Below are 20,141 nucleotides of genomic sequence, written 5' to 3'. Positions count from 1 at the left end.
TGCCAGTGATCGCCAGAGCTGGCGGGCAGCCATAAAGGCAGGGCTAAAGTGTGGCGAGTCGAAGAGACTTAGCAGTTGGCAGGAAAAAAGACAGAAGCGCAAGGAGAGAGCCAACTGTGTAACAGCCCCAACAACCAATTTTTCCGGCAGCACCTGTGGAAGAGTCTGTCACTTTAGAATTGGCCTTTATAGCCACTCCAGGCGTTGCTGCACAAACCACTGACCATCTCCAGGCGCTTACCCATTGTCTCCCGAGACAAGGAGGCCAAAGAAGAAGAATACAATAACAACTTGCATTCACATAACACCTTTAACATAAAGTATCCCAAAGTGATTCAAAGGGCAGTAGTAGATGCTGTGAAATATTGATGACTATGGGGAAAGGACCACAGAATGTTCAAAGAGACAGGTTTTGAAGAGGTTTTTGAATATGGTAGATGGTGGAAGGGAAAAGATACCAAGGTGATGAGACTTAAGCAAAGAGGTTGTATATGGTACATGGTTCTGCCACCAATGATGGAGTGGAGTCAGAGGGCAATACTCAGAAATTGAAAATAGAAAGACTAATTGGCAGGGTGTGAGACATAGGTCTGAAGGAGGTTAGGTTGCAAAGGGTAGGTTAGGGTGAGGCATGGAATGCTTTGCAAACCAAGGTGAGAATTTAGCACAATTATAAATGTAAATGTGTCATTAGATAGTACAATCACTGATCCACTGGAGTAGCTGGAGCATTAATATAAATGAAATAACATTCAGAAAGGTATCACTTGGCTTTTGTTGACATAGCTAATGTCTTTTGCATGGGACAGAACTGAAACAAAATGGCTTACCAAAGTGAATTGAGCAAAATTTCTGCGAACGCGAGCTGCATATTTTTGTGAAAGGATTAATTGAAATTTACTCAGATGAAACTAGAGACGCAGAATAAAGCCAATTGGCCACAGAAAGTGGACTTTTAAAAAATTCATTCATTGGCTGTGAACGTCACTGGCTAGGAAAGCCTGTATTGTCCATCCCTAACTGTCTTGAGAAGGTGGTGGTGAGCTGCCTTCTTGAACTGCTACAATGTGGGGTAGGTACACCCACAGTGCTGTTAGGAAGAGAGTTCCAGGAGTTTGACCCAGCGACAATGAAGGAACAGTGATATAGTTCCAAGTCAGGATGGTGTGTGACTTGGAGGGGAACTTGCAGCTGGTGGTGTTCCCATGCATCTGCTGCCTTTGTCCTTCTAGGTGGTAGAGGTTACGGGTTTGGAAGGTGCTGTCTAAGGAGCCTTGGTGAGCTGTTGCAGTGCATCTTGTAGATGGTACACACTGCTGCCATTGTGTGTCAGTGGTGGAGGGAATGAATGTTGAAGGTTTTGGATGGGGTATCAATCAAGTGGGCTGTTTTGTCCTGGATGGTGTCAAGCTTCTTGAGTGTTGTTGGAGCTGCACCCATCCAGGCAAGTGGAGAGTATTCCATCACACTCCTGACTTGTGCCTTGTAGATGGTAGACAGGCTTTGGGGAGTCAGGAGGTGAGTTACTCACCACATAGCCTTTGACCTGCTCTTGTAGCCATGACATTTATATGAGTACTCCAGTTCAGTTTCTGGTCAATGGTGACCCCTGGGATCTTGATAGTAGGAGATTCAACGATCGTAATGCCATTGAATGTCAAGCGGAGATAGTTAGATTCTTTCTTGTTGGAGATGGTCATTGTCTGGCACTTGTGTGGCACGAATGTTACTTGCCTCTTATCAGCCCAAGCCTGGATATTGTCCAAGTCTTGCTGCATTTTTGCACAGGCTGTTTCAGTATCTGAGGAGTCATGAATGGTGCTGAACATTGTGCAATCATCAGCGAACATCCCCACTTCTGACCTTATGATAGAAGGAAAGTCATTGATGAAGCAGCTGAACATGTTTGGGCCTAGGACACTACCCTAAGAAATGCCTGCACTGGTGTCCTGGAGCTCAGATGATTGACCTCCAACATCCACAACCATCTTCCTTTGTGCTAGGTATGACTCGAACCAGTGGAGAGTTTTTAGAGCTTTCCCCCTGATTCCCCTTGACTGCAGTTTTGCTGGGACTCCTTGATGCCATACTCAGTCAAATGCTGCCTTGATGTCAAGGGCAGTCACTCTAACCTCCCCTGTTGAGTTCAGCTCTTTTGTCCATATTTGAACCAAGGCTGGAATGAGTCAGGAGCGGAGTGGCCCTGGTGGAACCCAAACTGAGTGTCACTTAGCAGGTTGTTGTTAAGCATGTGCCGCTTAATAGCACTGCCAATGACACCTTCCATCACTTTACTGATGATCGAGAGTAGACTGAGGGGGCGAAAAACTGGTCAGGTCGGATTTGTCATGATTTTTGCGTACAGGACATACTTGGGCAATTTTCCACATTACCGGGTAGATGCCAGTGTTGTTGCTGTACTGGAACAGCTTGGCCAGGGGTGCGGCATGTTCTGGAGCATAGGTCTTCAGTACTATTGCCGGAATGTTGTCAGGGCCCATAGCCTTTGCAGAATCCAGTGCCTTCAGTCTTTTCTTGAAATCACGTGGAGATATCGGATTGGCTGAAGACTGGCATTTGTGATGCGAGGGACTTCAGGAGGAGGCCGTGATTGATCATTCACTCGGCACTTCTGGCTGAAGATTGTTGCAAATACTTCAGCCTTATCTTTTGCACTGATGTGCTGGGCTCCCCAACATTGAGGATGGAGATATTTGTGGAGCCACCTCCTCCAGTTAGTTGTTTAATTGTCCACCATTCACAACTGGATATGGCAGGACTGCAGAGCTTAGATCTGATCTGTTGGTTATGGGATCGCTTAGCCCTGTCTATCGCATGCTGCTTCTACTGTTTGGCACGCAAGTAGTCCTGGGTTATAACTTCACCAGGTTGACAGCTCATTTTGAGGTATGCTTGGTGCTGTTCCTGGCATGCTCTCCTGCACTCTTCATTGAACCAAAATGCTTGGGTTGCAAAAATAAAATTTCAGAGACAACAGCTTAATTGCATAGCAAGGGTGAGATGGCCACCTGTCAGTGTCTGTGAGTAAGGCTGTGGATGAGACTCTGAAATGAAAATGTATTTACATCAACACGAAGAAAAGAAAGCATTTACATCGCCTATGATTTTATAAAACAGATATGGAGAAGCTGAGGGAAATGGGATTAGAGCAGGTGGTTCAGATGAGGGACTAGGATTGATCCAGGCATGACCAGCCAATTGAAAGCATTGTTCGTCCTTCGAGGCGATGGTGACCATGTCCATCATCTGGGGTGTTTGGTAGGGTTCTGGTGGGTAGTGAGGTGACTGTTGAGGCCAATCTGCGGCCGGAAGGTTCTGCTGCGAATAGGGCAGGATACCGCAGAGTTTTGGATGAGCTGTTGGCTTGGAATTTCCTCTCCTTGCGTTTTTCGCTGCCTCTGATAGACGCACGCTTTTGAAGGAGGCCGCACCTTTTTTTATTTGATTGTGCCAGGTGCAGTGATCCTGGGTGAGTTTCTCCCAGGGCTTGGCGTCAATATCAAAACTCCTAAGTGAAACCTTCAGTGTGTCTTTGTAGTGCTTCCTTTGACCACCATGAGAGCGCAACCTAGACTCAAGCTCTCCATAGAAGATTCGCTTGAGAGAGCGAGTGTCGGGCATTCTGGCTACATGACCAGCCCAACTCAGTTGTGACTGTCTCAATATAGTGTGGATGCTTGGTGTGCCAGCTTGGGTGAGCACCTCAGTGTCTGATGTTTTTTCCTGCCATCTGATCTTCAGAAGCTTCCAAAGGTATCTCATGTAAAAGTGGTTGAGCTTCTTGGCTGGTACACAGTCCAAGATTTATTTGTGTAGAGCAGACAGCAGAGTGCAGATTTGGTCTCCACATTTAAGAAAGTATATACTTGAATTGGAGGCAGTGCAGTGAAGGTTCACTAAATTGGTTCCTTGGATTGTCCTATGATGAGAGGCTGAGTAAATTGGCCTATATTCTCTGGAGTTTAGAAGAATGAGAGGCGATCTCATTGAAACATATAAGATTCTGAAGGAGCTGGGTAGGGTAGATGCTGAGAGATTGTTTCCGCTGGTCGGGGAACTAAAACAACGGGACACAGTCTCAGGATAAGGGGCTGATCATTTAGTACTAAGATGAGGAGACATTACTTCACTCAAAGGGTTATGAATCTTTGGACTTCACTACCCCAGAGGGTTGTGGATACTCCATCGTTAAATACATTTAAGGCTGAGAAAGATAGAATTTTGGTCCCTCAGGGAATCAAGGGATATGGCGAACAGGTGGGAAAGTGGAGTTGAATCCTAAGATCAACCATGATTGTATTGAATGGCGGAGCAGGCTCCATGGGCCAAATGGTCTACTCATGCTCTTAGTTCTTGTGTTCTTGTGTATTTGGGAGTTCTTGTGTTCTTGTGACTATTGCTCTACAGATTTTCAGTTCGGTAGGCACTTATTCCTCTGCATTCCCAGACTGATGTTCGAAGTCTACCAAAGGTTACACTTGCTTTGACAATTCTTACATGTGTCTTGTCATTGATATCGCAGCTCAAGGGAGTGTGCTGCCAAGATAAGTGAACTTCTCCACTGCTGACAGGTTCTGGTCATGGACTGAAACCTTGGGCTCAAGATAGGGCTTTCTTGGAGCAAGCTGGCACATTACTTCAGTTTTCTTTGTGATGATTGGAAGGCTGAAGTTGTCATATGTATTGGAGAACAAGTCCAACTTTTAAAAAAATTCGTTTGGGGGATGTGGGCATTGCTGGCTATGCCAGAATTTATTGCCCATCCCGAACTGCCCTTGAAAAGGTGGTGGTGAGCTGCCTTCTTGAACTGCTGCAGTCCTTGGGGTATAGGTACATTAAAGGAACAGGGATATAGTTCCGAGTCAGGATGGTATGTGACTTGGAGGGGAACTTGCAGGTGGTGGTGTTCCCATGCATCTGTTGCCCTTGTCCTTCTAGGCAGTAGAGGTCGTGGGTATGGAAGGTGCTGTTGAAGGAGCCTTGGTGAGTTTCTGCAGTGCATCTTGTGGATGGTACACACTGTTTTGAACCGGCAACTAGTGCACAGTCATCAGGAACACGAATTCGTGAAGTATATCATTGGGGACATTGGATTTTGCCTGGAGTCGTCTCAGATTGAGCAGCTTCCCATCCGTGCAATATCTGATTTTGATGCCAGGATGGAAAACATCGAAGAGCATTTTCACGGCCAGTTGAGGAGGGGGTCTCAGGCTCCCCTTTTGTCCTTCCTCTTTTGACCGCAACAGGGTTTATTCCCTTTTTTAAAAACCGTAGTTGTGCTTACCACCTCAGTGAGTGTTTTACCTTTCACCTTTAATTTGATCGTGTAAGAACCAATCGGACAGGTTTTCTTGAGATTAAACAAGAAAGAGGTGAGTTTATTATACTTGACAATCTAAAACAGATCTAAAAAATAATAAACTTACGATATACATTCAGGCACCCATTCACACGAGAACCACACATACACAATTACAGAGGGAAACATAGATGTGGTGGTTGAATTAGAGTCCAGAATAAATGGAACTAAAAAACACAGTCTGTGAAGTGGATGATTTGGTGGTCTTCCAGCTGAAGCTGTATTCTTGAAGTCCTTGGCTGGTCAAAGTGCACTTTGTGGTTGGCCTGCTTTGCTCAGGGTTTTCTTGGAAGCAGATTTGTAGTTGATTCTCTTCCCCTGGTCTCCATCTGTAGCAATCTGTAGGTTTGGTGTGATCCACAGTAGCAGACGGTTTTCAAACTTGTGTTATATGGGAGAGAAAGGGAAAGGGAGGCATGAGGCCTTTTCCTGCAGCACAGTCTGAGTTACTGGCTTGTCTCTTTGTCCAAGGAGAAAAAAAACAGCTTCCACCAAGATAGACAGACAGTCACATAACTGCTTCAGGTTTTCTGGAACCTTCAAGGTTAAGAATTGGAAATTCAAGGTTAACAATTGGCTCCACAGGCCCCAGGATGCCAATTTACACCTGCAGGAGGTTTGGTCTTTCAATGTCAAGGTGTTAGAATTGCCTTACTGCCATGCAAATGAAGCAATTTTAGTTAATTCAATCACTTTGAGGAAGCCATTGTCCTGGGTCCAAGCTGCTCAAACCTCTGGCTCCAGGTGGATCTTTTTGAATATAAAAAAGTGTTTCAGATGCAAATTGCAGTGGCCATCTTGGCTGCCCGTTTTTAAAAAAGTTATCTGCAGGAGTTTTCCCATTAAAAGTTTAATGCAAGTTTTCAACTGATAAATTAAAAATTCTTCATTTGGCATATCATGTTTTCTTGATAAGCAGGCAAAGATCCCATAACCAATGGATCAGATCTGAGCTCTGCAGTCCTGCCACATGCAGCCATGAATGGTGTTGGACAATTAAACAACTAACTGGAGGAGGTGGCTCCACAAATATCCCCATCCTCAATGATGGGGGAGCCCAGCACATCAGTACAAAAGATAAGACAGAAGCATTTGCAACAATCTTCAGCCAGACGTGCCGAGTTGATGATCCATCTTGGCCTCCTCCTGAAGTCCCCAGCATCACAGATGCCAGAATTCTGCCAATTCGATTCACTCCGTGTGATATCAAGAAACAACTGAAGGCACTGGATACTGCAAAGGCTATGGGCGCTGACAATATTCCGGCAATAGTACTGAAGACCTATGCTCCAGAACTTGCAGCGCCCCTAGCCAAGCTGTTCCAGTACAGCTACAACACTGGCATTTACCTGGCAATGAGGAAAATTGCCCAAGTATGTCCTGTACACAAAAAGCAGGACAAGTCCAACCCGTCCAATTACCGCCCCATCAGTCTACTCTCAATCATCAGAAAAGTGATGGAAGGTGTCATCAACAGTGCCATTAAGCGGCACTTGCATAGCAATAACTGATCAGTGACGCTCAGTTTGGGTTCCGCCAGGGCCACTCCGCTCCTGACCTCATTACAACCTTGGTTCAAACATGGACAAAAGAGCTGAACTCAGAGGTGAGGTGAGAGTGACTGCCCTTGACATTAAGGCAGCATTTGACCGAGTATGGCATCAAGGACGCCCTAGCAAAACTGAAGTCAATGGAAATCAGGGGGAAAACTCTCCACTGGTTGGAGTCATACCTAGCGCAAAGGAAGGTGGTTGTGGTTGTTGGAGATCAATCATCTCAGCTCCAGGACATCACTGCAGGAGTTCCTTAGGTTTGTGTCCGAGGCCCAATCATGTTCAGTTGCTTCATCAATGACCTTCCTTCAATCATAAGGTCAGAAGTGGGGATGATCGCCGATAATTGCACAATGTTTAACACTTTTCGTGACTCCTCAGATACTGAAGCAGTCCGTGTAGAAATGCAGCAAGACTTGGACAATATCCAGGCTTGGGCTGATAGGTGGCAAGTAACATTCATGCCACACAAGTGCCAGGCAATAACCATCTCCAACAAGACAGAATCTAACCATCTCCTCTTGACATTCAATGGCAATACCATCACTGAATCCCCCACAACTGAACTGGAGTAGCCATATAAATACCGTGGCTACAAGAGCAGGTCAGAGGCTGGGAATTCTGTGGCGTGTAACTCATCTCCTGACTTCCCAAAGCCTGTCCACCATCTACATGGCACAAGTCAGGAGTGTGATGGAATACTCTCCACTTTCCTGGATGGGTGCAGCTCCAACAACACTCAAGAAGCTCGACACCATCCAGGACAAAGCAGTTGCTTGATTGGCACCCCATCCACAAACATTCACTCCCTCCACCACCAACGCACAGTGGCAGCAGTGTGTACCATCTACAAGATGCACAGCAGCAATGCACCAAGGCTCCTTAGACAGCACCTTGCAAACCCGCAACCTTTACCAACTAGAAGGTCAAGGGCAGCAAATACATGGGAACCCCACCACCTGCAAGATCCCCTCCAAGTCACACACCATCCTGACTTGGAACTATATCGCTGTTCCTTCACTGTCGCTGGGTCAAAATCCTGGAACTCCCTTCCTAACAGCACTGTGGCTGTACCTACCTCATATGGACTGCAGCGGTTCAAGACACATGGCTGAATCAGAAAGCAGACAAAATCAGGGGGAAAACTCTCTGCTGGTTGGAGTCATACCTAACACAAAGGAAGGTGGTTGTGGTTGTTGGAGGTCAATCATCTCAGCTCCAGGACATCACTGCAAGAGTTCCTCAGGTTTGTGTCCTAGGCCCAACCATGTTGAGTTGCTTCATCAATGACCTTCCTTCAATCATAAGGTCAGAAGTGGGGATGTTTGCTGATGATTGCCACCACCTTCTCCAAAGCAATTAGGGATGGGCAATAAATGCTGGCCTAGCCAGTAACGCCCGCATCCCATGAATGAATAAAAAAAAATAAAAACATGCTGAAGTGTTGGTGCTAGCACGCAGCCTTGCTTAACTCCATTAGTGACTGGAAGTGGGTCAGAAGACTAACCATCATCCAGGAAATGCGTGGGCATGTGATGAGTTTTGCAGGGCAACTGAATTTTTCCATTACCTTCCAAGGGACCCCATGACCGACTTTGTCAAAGTCCTTGATCAGGTCAACAAATGTGATATAAAGTTCCATGTTCTGTTCTTGGCATTTCTCCTGCAGCTATTTAACTGCAAACAATGTACCAATGGTTCCTCAACCTGATCTGAAACTGCACTGACCCTCTGGCAACAGATCCTGGTCAAGATGTCTGGAAGCGGAGACAATCAATAATTTCAAAAGGAAATTGAATGGGCACTTGAAGGAAATAAACTTTCAGTGCTATGGGGATCACGCGGGGGAGTGAGACTGACTGGATTACTCTGCAAAGAGCCGGCATGTACTTGATGGGCTGAGTGGCCTACCTCTATACCATAAATTACTCTATGGTTCTAGGACTCTATGAGAAGGATTCTGGTGAAGATTTTGCTGGTGATGGAGAGGAGTGAGATTCCTCTGTGACTGTTGCAAGTTTGGCGAGTTCCTTTCTGCTTGTGGATACGGACAATGGAGGCATCTTTATATTCTTGCAGGATGGTTCCTTGCTCCCACATAGAGTGAAAGAGTTCAGTGAGCTTCTTAACCAGGCATTGACCTCTGGCCTTGTAGACTTCAGCTGGGATAGCATCAGCTCCTGGAGCTTTGCTACTAGACAAGAGTTTCACAGGTTTTGTTGTTTCTAACAGTGTGGTGGTGGGGGGAGGGGGGGTGATGGTAATCAAGAGAACACTTGATGGCAACCTGTGGCAGCCTGTTGATTGCTTCTTCATTGATGGATGAAGACCGATTGAGGTGATAAAAGTGCTCTGCCCATCTTTCTAGAATTTAGGCTTTTTCTGTGAGCTGTGTTGACCCATCCGCAATGAGGATCAGTGATGAACCAGTAGACTGGGGCCTGTAGACAGATTTCAAAGCATCATAGAATCTCTTCCAGTCTTTGTGATCGGCATATGACTGGAGTTCATCTGCTTTCTGATTCAGCCATGTGTCTTGCATTAGACAGCCCTGTGGATGTTTTGGTAGGCATTATGCTTGGATAGTGATGACTTATCATTGAGGTACGCCCTACAGAGGTGATGTTTCTCTTCCAGTAGTTTCTGGATCACCTCATTGTTTTTGTCGAGCCAATCTTGATACTTACGAGAGGTGGCGCCAAGGACCTCTGGAGCAATGGAATACACTATATCGCTGTAGGTCGCCCAGTCATCCTCGATGCACTACATTTGCTGTACATAGGCAACTTTCGAATTTCTCTGTGGGAGATTCCTTCACCACTGCCTGTTTGAGTCTTGAGACATTGAGATGCTTCTGGACCTTCATGCCCTGGGGGCGTCTAGGGGGATGGATTTTGATGTTTAGCTTTGAGATGATAAAATGCTGGTAAGTCCAGTAGTCAGTGCCGCATATGACTTTTGTTACACACAGATCCCGCCAATCGCTCTACCAGGTGATGACATAGTCGATTAGATGCCAGTGCATGGAACGGGGGAGCATCCAAGACGTCTTGTTCCAGTTAGAGAGGCAGAAAACTGTGCTGGTGATTAAGAGCTCATGTTCAGCACACATCTTCAGCAAGAGGAGACCATTGCTGTTATAACTGCCAACCCTGTTTTTCCTGATGACCCCATCCCATGCTTAGTAATCTGCATCAACTCTTGCGTTGAAGTCACCAAGAATGATTAGCTTGTCTGACTTTGGCACAGCAGCAATCAAAGAGTGGAGATCATCATAAAATGTATCCTTGACTTCACTAGGGTCGGTCATGGTATGAGCATATACAACTGTTGAGAGTAACTTGCCTGTTGCCGTGTAGGAGGAGTTTAAGCACTGTGATGGTGTCCTTGGTTACAAAGCTTGTTTTTTTTTAGATCCTAACTGAGAGGGAAACTAGAATTAAAATAGAAATTAGAACTGAAACAGAAACAGAAACCAAAACTGAAACAGAAGCTGGAAAAAACTACTTCAGTTGTCCAGGGAAATTGACACTGCTTAGAACCAGATAAAAGGAGACAAAGTCCTCCCCAGATCAGGCAGATAAAGCAGATCAGGCAGGAGGAAGTGAAGACTGAACTCAGGAGCTGCTTCTGTTACTTAAAGTAGCCGACTAACCAGACCCAGCCATACAGTGCACAGGTTGTCACTGAAGGACTCGAATAAAGGGAAAAGTGATAAATCCACTCCATCAATACTGTCATATGGAGAGCTGAGAAAGTTCTGGAGAAGCGCGCCTTGTGGTGAAGACTACACCCATGGAATTTGTATTGAGAGGGAACTACTGTCGGAAGAAGTACAGCAGCTAAATCCTTGAAGAAAGGAGCTGAAAATCTACCTGAGGAGTTTCAGAGTTATGAAGCTCTGTGGGACTGTAATTGTTGCCAGATATGCTGGCAGACTTCCCAGTGAAACCATGACACCCATTTCTGTTGTATCTCACAGTTAAGTGTAATTTGAAATATATATATTGACCATGATCTGTCTGTTGCTTCATGTTTAATTTATGTTGGTTTTGGTTTGAGTGTTAAAGTGAAATTTATAGAAGTGAAATCTTGTCCATTTGGTTTGGTTTCCTAGATTGGGGTCAATTGGTGGTTCGATTCTTTTCGTTTGTTGGTGGTTTCCACAGGAATCATTACAACACCATCAGACGATCATGAACACTCTTGGGAAGGCAACCCAGCTTGCTGATGAGATGGTTCATGACAGTAATGCCTACACCAGATTTGCACTGTTTTTCTTTTCCACAGCCACTCCAAAAGAATGTGTAACCTGCACCAAATGGAGTTCATCTGTGTTATAAGTTTGTTTGCTCACTTCATGGCTAAGGCACAGTAACTGAATATTTATTTGTCGGTTGGTTATCTTAAACATTTTACATCTTTATTCATTCAATGCACAAAAACATCACTCACAGGCAATGTAAGCTAACATGAAAGAGAGGTCAACCTAACATTAAGGGGCCAAAGAACTGTCACCTGGGAAAACAACCCACCGGAATTAAATAGCAGTGATATGTGAATGGACAAATGCTCTGGAGTTTCACTTGCTTCCCTTTGTGGGTCAGAAAGGAGCACTGATAACATGAAGTAGGACGCATTATACACAGTCTGTGACAGGAGTCGGCTCAATGGCCAAGTATCCTTTTCTAATTCAATTCTTATCTTGCTCTGAGTTCTAATGCTACATTTACTGCCGGATCAGATTTTATGCAAACAATTAAACAATTAAAGTATGGACAACCACAGAGTGCTAAAAAAAACAATTAAACCAATTGTTGGGGGCAGCACATTATCATCATTGTAGGGTGTTACTCATGAGCATTAGAAGATATATTTAAAATATACTTAAATCTGTGTTACAGCCATAGATTTAACACACCAAAATTGCATAACTGATGATTGTCTTCTTGTAGTCAAGTGCATCCCATAATCGTTGGTACTTTGGTTCTTGTTAGGAACATAGGAACAGGAGTAGGCCATTCCACCATTTATGGGGAGGTGGTGGTGTAGTGGTAATGTCACTAAACTAGTAACCCAGGCACCTAGACTACTGCTCTGGGGACATGGGTTTAAATCCCTCAATGGCAGATGGTGAAATTTGAGTTCAGTTAATCTGGGAATTAAAGTGAGTCCTACTGGTGACTATGAAGCCATTGTTAATTGTTGTAAAAACCCATCTGGTTCACTAGTGTCCTTTAGGGAAAGAAATCTGCTGTCCTTACTTGGTCTGTTCTATGTGTGACTCCAGACCCACAGCAATGTGGTTGACTCTTAAAAATGACCTAGCAAGCCACTCAGGTCAAGAGCAATTTAGGTAATAAATGCTGGCCTAGCCAGTGATTCCCACAAATGAATTTTCAAAAAAGTCCATTAAGCCTGCTCTGCCATTCAATACAATCATGTTGATCATCCACTTGTTGTTATGAAAGTGTTTCCATTATTTTTAATATTTTTTTCTTGAGGACTTGTGTTAAAACTGGAAAGATTCCATGGATGTGTTTTTTTTTAACAAGTTCATTGACAGGACAAGATGTTGCTTGAAAGCCACCTGTGCTGGACGCCACCTGTGGTTTGGGCTCAGAAAACAACAGAACCCTTGGTGCCTTGGGGAAAAATGGTTACAGAGAAGCCGCATGTCAAGGTTTATGGAGGTCCGGAGGTCGACTCTCAGTTTGGGGTTTGGACATTGTTTTCAATTAGTTGTGGTGGGAACTGTTTGAAGACAGTTGGTGTTTTCCTGCCAAGGAAAAAGAAATCACCTAGCTCACCTCCTTCTCTACCTTTTGAGGAAATCCTGCCAAGATTCAGTGTTAAAGAGCAAAAAAAAATCCCTGGCACCATATTGCTCCTGAGGAGCTGAAAAAAAATCCTGCAATTCAAGTGTGTGCTGGCAGAAAAACCTTGAAGCCATATTTCTCCTAGAAAGTCTACTAGAATAATTCTCGACACCTCCAGAACGGGCTGCTTCTGAAACGAACCCAGTGATCTATCCCTATATATCCAGACCAAAAAAAGGACAACTGACTTCTTTCCATATCTTTCTTTTTTTCATCAAAAATGAGCAAGTATTTGGCCAAAGTAGTTTTGTTTGTCTCTTTCCTGTAACAGACCTCTGCAGAGTGAATTTCTGTATTTTTTTCTCTGAGTGTGTGAGTGTAATTGATGAATTTTTAAAAAGGGAACTTTCATATTTTCATTGTTGTTCTGATGAAAGGTCACAGACCTGAAACGTTAAACTCTGCTTCTCTCTCCACAGATGCTGCCAGACCTGCTGAGTATTTCCAGCAGTTTTTGTTTTGTTTCAGATTTGCAGTATCTGCAGTATTTTGCTTTATTCATATTTTAATCGGTGCTTCATTACTGGTTAAGTCTTGTTTTATAATAACCTGATAATTTTGTTGTTTAGTAAAGAAACCTGGTTGGTGTATTTTATTCTGGGATAAAAAATAGAGTATATTGGCTGTTTCGGTGAACATTTAAATTGATGTTGTGACCTGTGGAGAAGTGGAACTCGAAAAGACAGTGTACTCTTCCCACCTCAGTCACAACATTGTGCAGAATACATATGCCAGTAAATAACTGAGAAAAATGTGCATTTACTGTAATTAAGATAGAAGCAGGCTTCTAATTCTATTATAATTACTAGATGACCGGACGGGATGATTTCCCTCCAAAGTGCCTTGAAATGGTAAGAAAATCCTATCCAAACGATTTTAATAGGGTTTGAAGAAACTATGAGAAATGGTTAAGGAAAGTTAAGCAGTTGATTGCAGCTCATTTAAGATTATTACAGCAATCTGAAGCAGGTTTCATTATAAAAGGAGTAATTGGATTGTTGAACCTTATTGACCTCAGATCACTTTCAGGACATGCACTATTATACATCGCAAGACTGGAGTATTGCCAACATTACTATTTATGAGAAAAAACAGAGACAGACTCCAAGGGCCGCTGGAGAGAACACAGCTCGGTGAATTTGATTTTCTTTTGTTAGAATGGGCTTTCTTTACTGCCGCTCACTGGAAGCTGGTGACTCATGCTGTGTTTATAGTGAGTCAGCAATGGTAACCTGTCCCAAGTGCCTATTCTTCATGTGTGAGCTTGAACAGTGAGTGTCTGCTGATTATTTCCTCCATGGGAGCGATTTCAGCTGAGCTCAATCCAGTCTTCACATGATTTCCGATTGTGTCTATTTCTCGTAGGGATCACTGAATTGACTGCAGGAATTTTATTGAATTTTCTTCTCTTCACTCAATTGTGTACCTCCACTGCTGTCTTAGCTGAGATTGGCTAACTCAAAGTAGGCCAGGGATCAAATCTATCACACTTTATAGCCTCACCACTTAGCCTCTGAAGTAATAGATGCACTACCTAGCCACTGAGGCAATGGGAGAGTGTTTTTTTTTAACAGTAGGATACAAGTCCAAAATAATCACCTTTACACAAAAGTCAAGAAGTCTCATTTGATAGATCTGCTTCCGAGTGCAATGCACAGTTTGTAACTAGAATAATTTTGTTTTGGTAGATCCATTCATGAAATAATAGTGCAAGGCTCAGCTTTATTTCGTTTACCTCCAAACCTGTGACCTCTACCACTTAGCAGGACAAGGCAAACAAATGGGAACAACACCACCTGCAAGTTCCCCTCCAAGTCACACACCATCCTGACTTGGAACTATATCAACATTCCTTCACTGTCACTGGGTCAAAAACCTGGAACTCTCTTGCTTACAGCACTGTGGGTGTACCTCCTCCAAATGGACGGCAGCAGTTCAAGAAGGCGGTTCACCACCACCTTCTCAAGGGCAAGTAGGGATGGCCAATAAATGCTGTCCTTGCCAGCGATTCTCACATCCCATGCAAAGAATAATAAAAAAACTTATTTTGTTGCAACCTAACCAATACAAATAAAGGATTTAGGTTCAGGGCTAAAATAAGAAGCGCGTTCTATTTAAGAGCAATTTTTACCCAAGCACAGACACTCTCATATTCAGTTCTATTGCACTATGCTTCTGCTAAGAGTATACCATTTCATTTACAAATCCTTTTCCCAGATGTAGTACTCCTACAATACATGGTTCTCATGCAGCAATTTGTCTTGTTATGAATCACATCAATCTCATAAGTACAAAGAAAAGCCTCAGGATGTGTTAATATTGCTGAAAAAGACATGCTGTTGAAGCTTTTCATCTTGCACTCAGCAGGACATAAGCAAGAATGCCAAATTTCAAAGGGAGCCAACAATTTATACTGCATGAGAAAAGGGTGCTGATTGGTTGGCAAGTCAACTCAGATTGGTTGAGGCATTGCCATGGAGGATGCACAAGGGTACTATTGTCCCCCACGCTTTTGTTTAATTCAAAAAAGGCACAATGCCTGGATATGTTCCTTTTGCCTGCGGAGGACAGGTCCCTGTGTATGAATATATGTAGCTTCTAGCAAGCATAAGTGAGCCATATTGCGAGCCCAATTGATAATCCTAAATTGGTTGTTAGTGTAATTCTTAGTACACTTTGGATTGTTCAGTAAGTGATGTCCAATTGCAGAATTACATCGAACGTTAGGCATTGTGTTCTGAGTTTTGCAAGAATGGGCAGGTGGAGCAAAGTCAGTACTCTGCCTATGTAAACAGTTGAAGGGACATGCTCTGCCAGTTATTGGAACATATGCCCTACGTACCTGGCGTCATACAGGCACTGGAGTTCATATACCACATTATTCATTTGTGTGGTAGGCAGACCATCTTTTTGACTTGAAGGCAGCATCAGGTTAGTGGAAAATACCACTTGTGTTGCTACTTCACAGTAGCAGTCTGAAATAGCTAGCTTCACCTGTTGCTGAAATTTTTGAGATACCTTACCCTTCCAGGGTAATTTGAAATAGACTGGGCACATTTCAGGTCCAAAAGTGGCAGCCTTAGGCCCATTCGTGAGTATGCGCGATACACAACGAGCGATGAAGTGATCGGGGTAGTCATTATCCTGCACTGGGGGGTCAGAATGAACTGTGCCACTTTACTTTAGTTGCACCTAGAATTATGGCTATACAAGCATATAGAAAGAAAGATTTGCATTTATAAAGCAAAATAGAGAAATCTGATGACCTCAAGGACCACTGGAATTCCCTGTGAACCCTAAACATCAATTTAACAATTTACAATTTACAAGAAGTAAATACACCGAAATTAGGAAAACAAAAACAGTTTCTTTCATCAATCATTTTTCTCAGTATCAAGCCAATCACCATAGCCAGAGAGACAAAAATAGCACACTCAAATACTAGAAATTAGAAATAAAAACAGAAAATGCTAGAAATGGACAGCGAGTTTGTCAGCAATATCTTTATGTAGATCCTTTGTCAAAATGGGAAGGCTGACATAAAGTCTACACCACAAACATATAAGAGATATAGACAGGGTTACGTGACTGGGCAACACTTTGGCTGCAAGAATAGAAGAGCAGAATATTGTTTAAAAGGCATGAAACTTCTAAACATTGATATTTGCACAAGGAATACAGAAAGTTAGCATTGCAGGTACAGCAAGCAATTGGGAAGGCAAATGACATGTTGGCCTTTATTGCAAAGGGATGGTAGTGCAAAAATAAGAAAGTCTTGCTGCAATTGTACAGGCCATTGATGAGACCACACCTGGAGTACTGTGCGCAGTTGTGATTTCCATATCTAAAGAAAACCTTCCTGTTGAGGTAGTTGAGGGGGTGATCTGATTGAGCTTGCAAAACAATATGGGTGCCATCACTCCCATGAAGCTGAATGATCTTATCTCTCTGTTGCCTTTTGTAATGCTAAAGATAATGAATTCTCCAGCAGTGCTGAATGTGTGCCCATACTGCTCCCTGGCTGATATTGCAAAGCTCACCTCTGGTTCCCTGAAATGAGCTTGTGCTATAGAGTTGAGGGTTGCACCTTAATTTTTTTATATTCATTTGTGGTATGTGGCTTTCACTGGCTAGGCCATCATTTATTGCCCATCACTAATTGCCCTTGAGAAGGTGGTAGTGAGCTGCTTTCTTGAACTGCTGCAGTCTTTGGGATGTAGGAAGGGAGTTCCAGGATTTTGACTCAGTGACAGTGAAGGAACAGTGATATAGTGCCAAGCCAGGATGGTATGTGGCTTGGAGGGGAACTTGCTGGTGGTACTGTTCTCATGCATCTGCTGCCCATGTCCTTCTAGGTGATAGAGGTTGCGGGTTTGGAAGGTGCTGTCGAAGGAGCCTTGGTGAGTTGCTGCAGTACATCTTGCAGATGGTACACACTGCAGCCACTGTGTGTCAGTGGTGGAGAGAGTGAATGTTGAATGTGGTGGATGGGGTGACAATCAAGTGAGCTGCTTTGTCCTGGATGGTGTCGAGCTTCTTGAATGTTGTTGGAGCTACACCCATCCAGGCAATTGGAGAGTATTCCATCACACTCCTGACTTGTGCCTTGTAGATGGTGGACAGGCATTGGGGAGACAGGAGTTGAGTTACTCACCACAGAATCCTAGTCTCTGATCTGCTCTCGTAGCCACAGTATTTAGGCTGCTGGTCCAGTTCAGTTTCTGGTCAATGGTAACCCCCAGGATGTTGATCGTGGCGGATTCAGTGTTGGTAATGCCATTGAATGTCAAGGGGAGATAGTTAGATTCTCTCTTGTTGGAGATGGTCATTGTCTGGCACTTATGTGGTGCGAATGTTACTTGCCACTTATCTGCCTAAGCCTGGATGTTATCCAGGTCTTGCTGCATCTGCACATTGGCTGCTTCAGTATCTGAGGAGTCGCGAATGGTGCTCAACTTTGCGAACATCCCCACTCTGACCTTCTGATTGAAGGAAGGTCATTGATGAAGCAGCTGAAGAGTGTTGGGCCTAGGACACTAGTTTAGTTTAGTTTAGAGATACAGCACTGAAACAGGCCCTTCGGCCCACCGAGTCTGTGCCGACCATCAACCACCCATTTATACTGATCCTACACTAATCCCATATTCCTACCACATCCCCACCTGTCCCTATATTTCCCTACCACCTACCTATACTAGGGGCAATTTATAATGGCCAATTTACCTACCAACCTGCAAGTCTTTTGGCTGTGGGAGGAAACCGGAGCACCCGGAGAAAACCCACGCAGACATAGGGAGAACTTGCAAACTCCCACAGGCAGTACCCAGAATTGAACCCGGGTCACTGGAGCTGTGAGGCTGCGGTGCTAACCACTGCGCCACTGTGCCGCCCCTGAGGAACTCCTGCAGTGATGTCCTGGGACTGAGATGATTGACCTCCAACAACCACAACCATCTTCCTTTGCGCTCAGTGTGACTCCAGCCTGCAGAAAGTTTCCCCTGATTCCCATTGACCTCTGTTTTGCTAGGGCTCCTTGATGCCATACTCGGTCAAACGCTGCCTTGATGTCAGAGGCAGTCACTGTCACCTCAGCTGTTGAGTTTAGCTCTTTTGCCCATGTTTGAGCAAAGGTTGTAATGAAGTCAGGAGCGGAGTGGCCCTGGCAGAACCCAAACTGAACGTCAGTGAGCAGGTATTGCTGAGTAAGTGCCCTTTGATAGCACTGTTGACGACCCCTTCCATCACTTTACTGATGATTGAGAGTAGACTGATAGGGCAGTAACTGGCCAGGTTTGATTTGTCCTGCTTTTTGTGAACAGGACATAACTGGGCAATTTTCCACATTGCTGGGTAGATGCCATTGTTGTAGCTGTACTGGAACAGCTTGGCAAGGGGCAGCTAGTTCTGCAGCACAAATCTTCAGTACTATTGCTGGAATGTTGTCAGTCTCCAGTACTGTTGTCAGTCTCCAGTACCTTCAGCTGTTTCTTGATATCACGTGGTGAATATCACATGGCTGAAGACTGGCACCTGTGATGCTGGGGACCTCAGGAGGAGGCCGAGATGGATCACCCACTCGGCATTTCTGGCTGAAGATAGGTGCAAATGCTTTAGCCTTGTCTTTTGCACTGATGTGCTGAGCTTTCCCATCATTGAGGATGGGGTCATTTGTGGAACCTCCTCTGATTAATTGTTTAGTTGTCCAGCTCCATTCACAACTGGATGTGGCAGGACTGCAGAGCTTAGATCTGGTCTGTTGGTTGTGAGATCACTTAGCCCTATCAGTCACATGCTGCTTCTGCTGTTTGGCATGCAAGTAGCCCTGTATTGTAGGTCCTCCTTAAAAGCTGCCTGACGCTGACCTTTGCTGCATCCTGTGCTGCTTCTCTTCCTCCGTGGTGATAGCATAGAAGGGAATGCCCATCGCCACAGAGAAAGCTGTGTGGGCTGAACCTGGCTGCAGGTTCTCCTGAGGTAAGTGACAGAATAACCCAATTTCTTCTTTGTTAAGGTGCACTGTTTCTATATACAATTTTTTTTTTATTCGGTCCTGGGATGTGGGTGTCGCTGGCTAGGCCAGCATTTATTGCCCATCCCTAATTGCCCTTGAGAAGGTGGTGGTGAGCTGCCTTCTTGAACCACTGCAATCCATGTGGAGAGAGCTCATGTGGGGTAGGAAGGGAGTTCCAGGATTTTGACCCAGCGACAGTGAAGGAATGGTGATATAGTTCCAAGTCAAGATGGTGTGTGGCTTGGAGGAAAAGTTTTCAGTAAGTTCCTCGTATGATCTGTGCTGCCTATCTGTGTATATTCAATGGGGATGGTAATATCTGGTGGGGTTGATCCTCCTTAAAAGCTGCCTGACTCACCTTTGCTGCATCCTGTGGTGCTTCTCTTCCTTCTCCATGGTAATAGCATAGAAGGGAATGCCCATACAGAATGCAATAATTGTTCCTGAGAATCCTTCACCGAAGGTAGGATGTGGTCTCACTCTTTCAGAAGCAAAATGAGAAAAAGCCCAAATGAATGGCAAAAGAAATCATTGCAACTGCAAAATTCACTAGTCAACGCTCCAGACTCTTGATGCTGAGAAACTCCTCACTTATGTCTGTCTCTTGGCACTGGCTGTGCTTTATCCATCTCAGTCTAAGTTACCAAGTAGAAAAAGCAGGAAACTGGGAGTTGGAGTGTAATTAGCCCTAAATAGCATATATGGAAATGAAGGCACTCATTTGGCAGGTGGACTGCAGGAGGAGCCAAAAAATGTGACGGAGCTCGGGGAAGTGGTTTAATGGCAAAAAATGGACAGAAACATCTTCTGCCCAATTT

The sequence above is a fragment of the Heterodontus francisci genome, chromosome 5 (genome assembly GCF_036365525.1).
Source record: "Heterodontus francisci isolate sHetFra1 chromosome 5, sHetFra1.hap1, whole genome shotgun sequence".
In the NCBI taxonomy this organism is placed as follows: Eukaryota; Metazoa; Chordata; class Chondrichthyes; order Heterodontiformes; family Heterodontidae; genus Heterodontus; species Heterodontus francisci.
Note: the sequence above shows the minus strand (reverse complement) of the source record.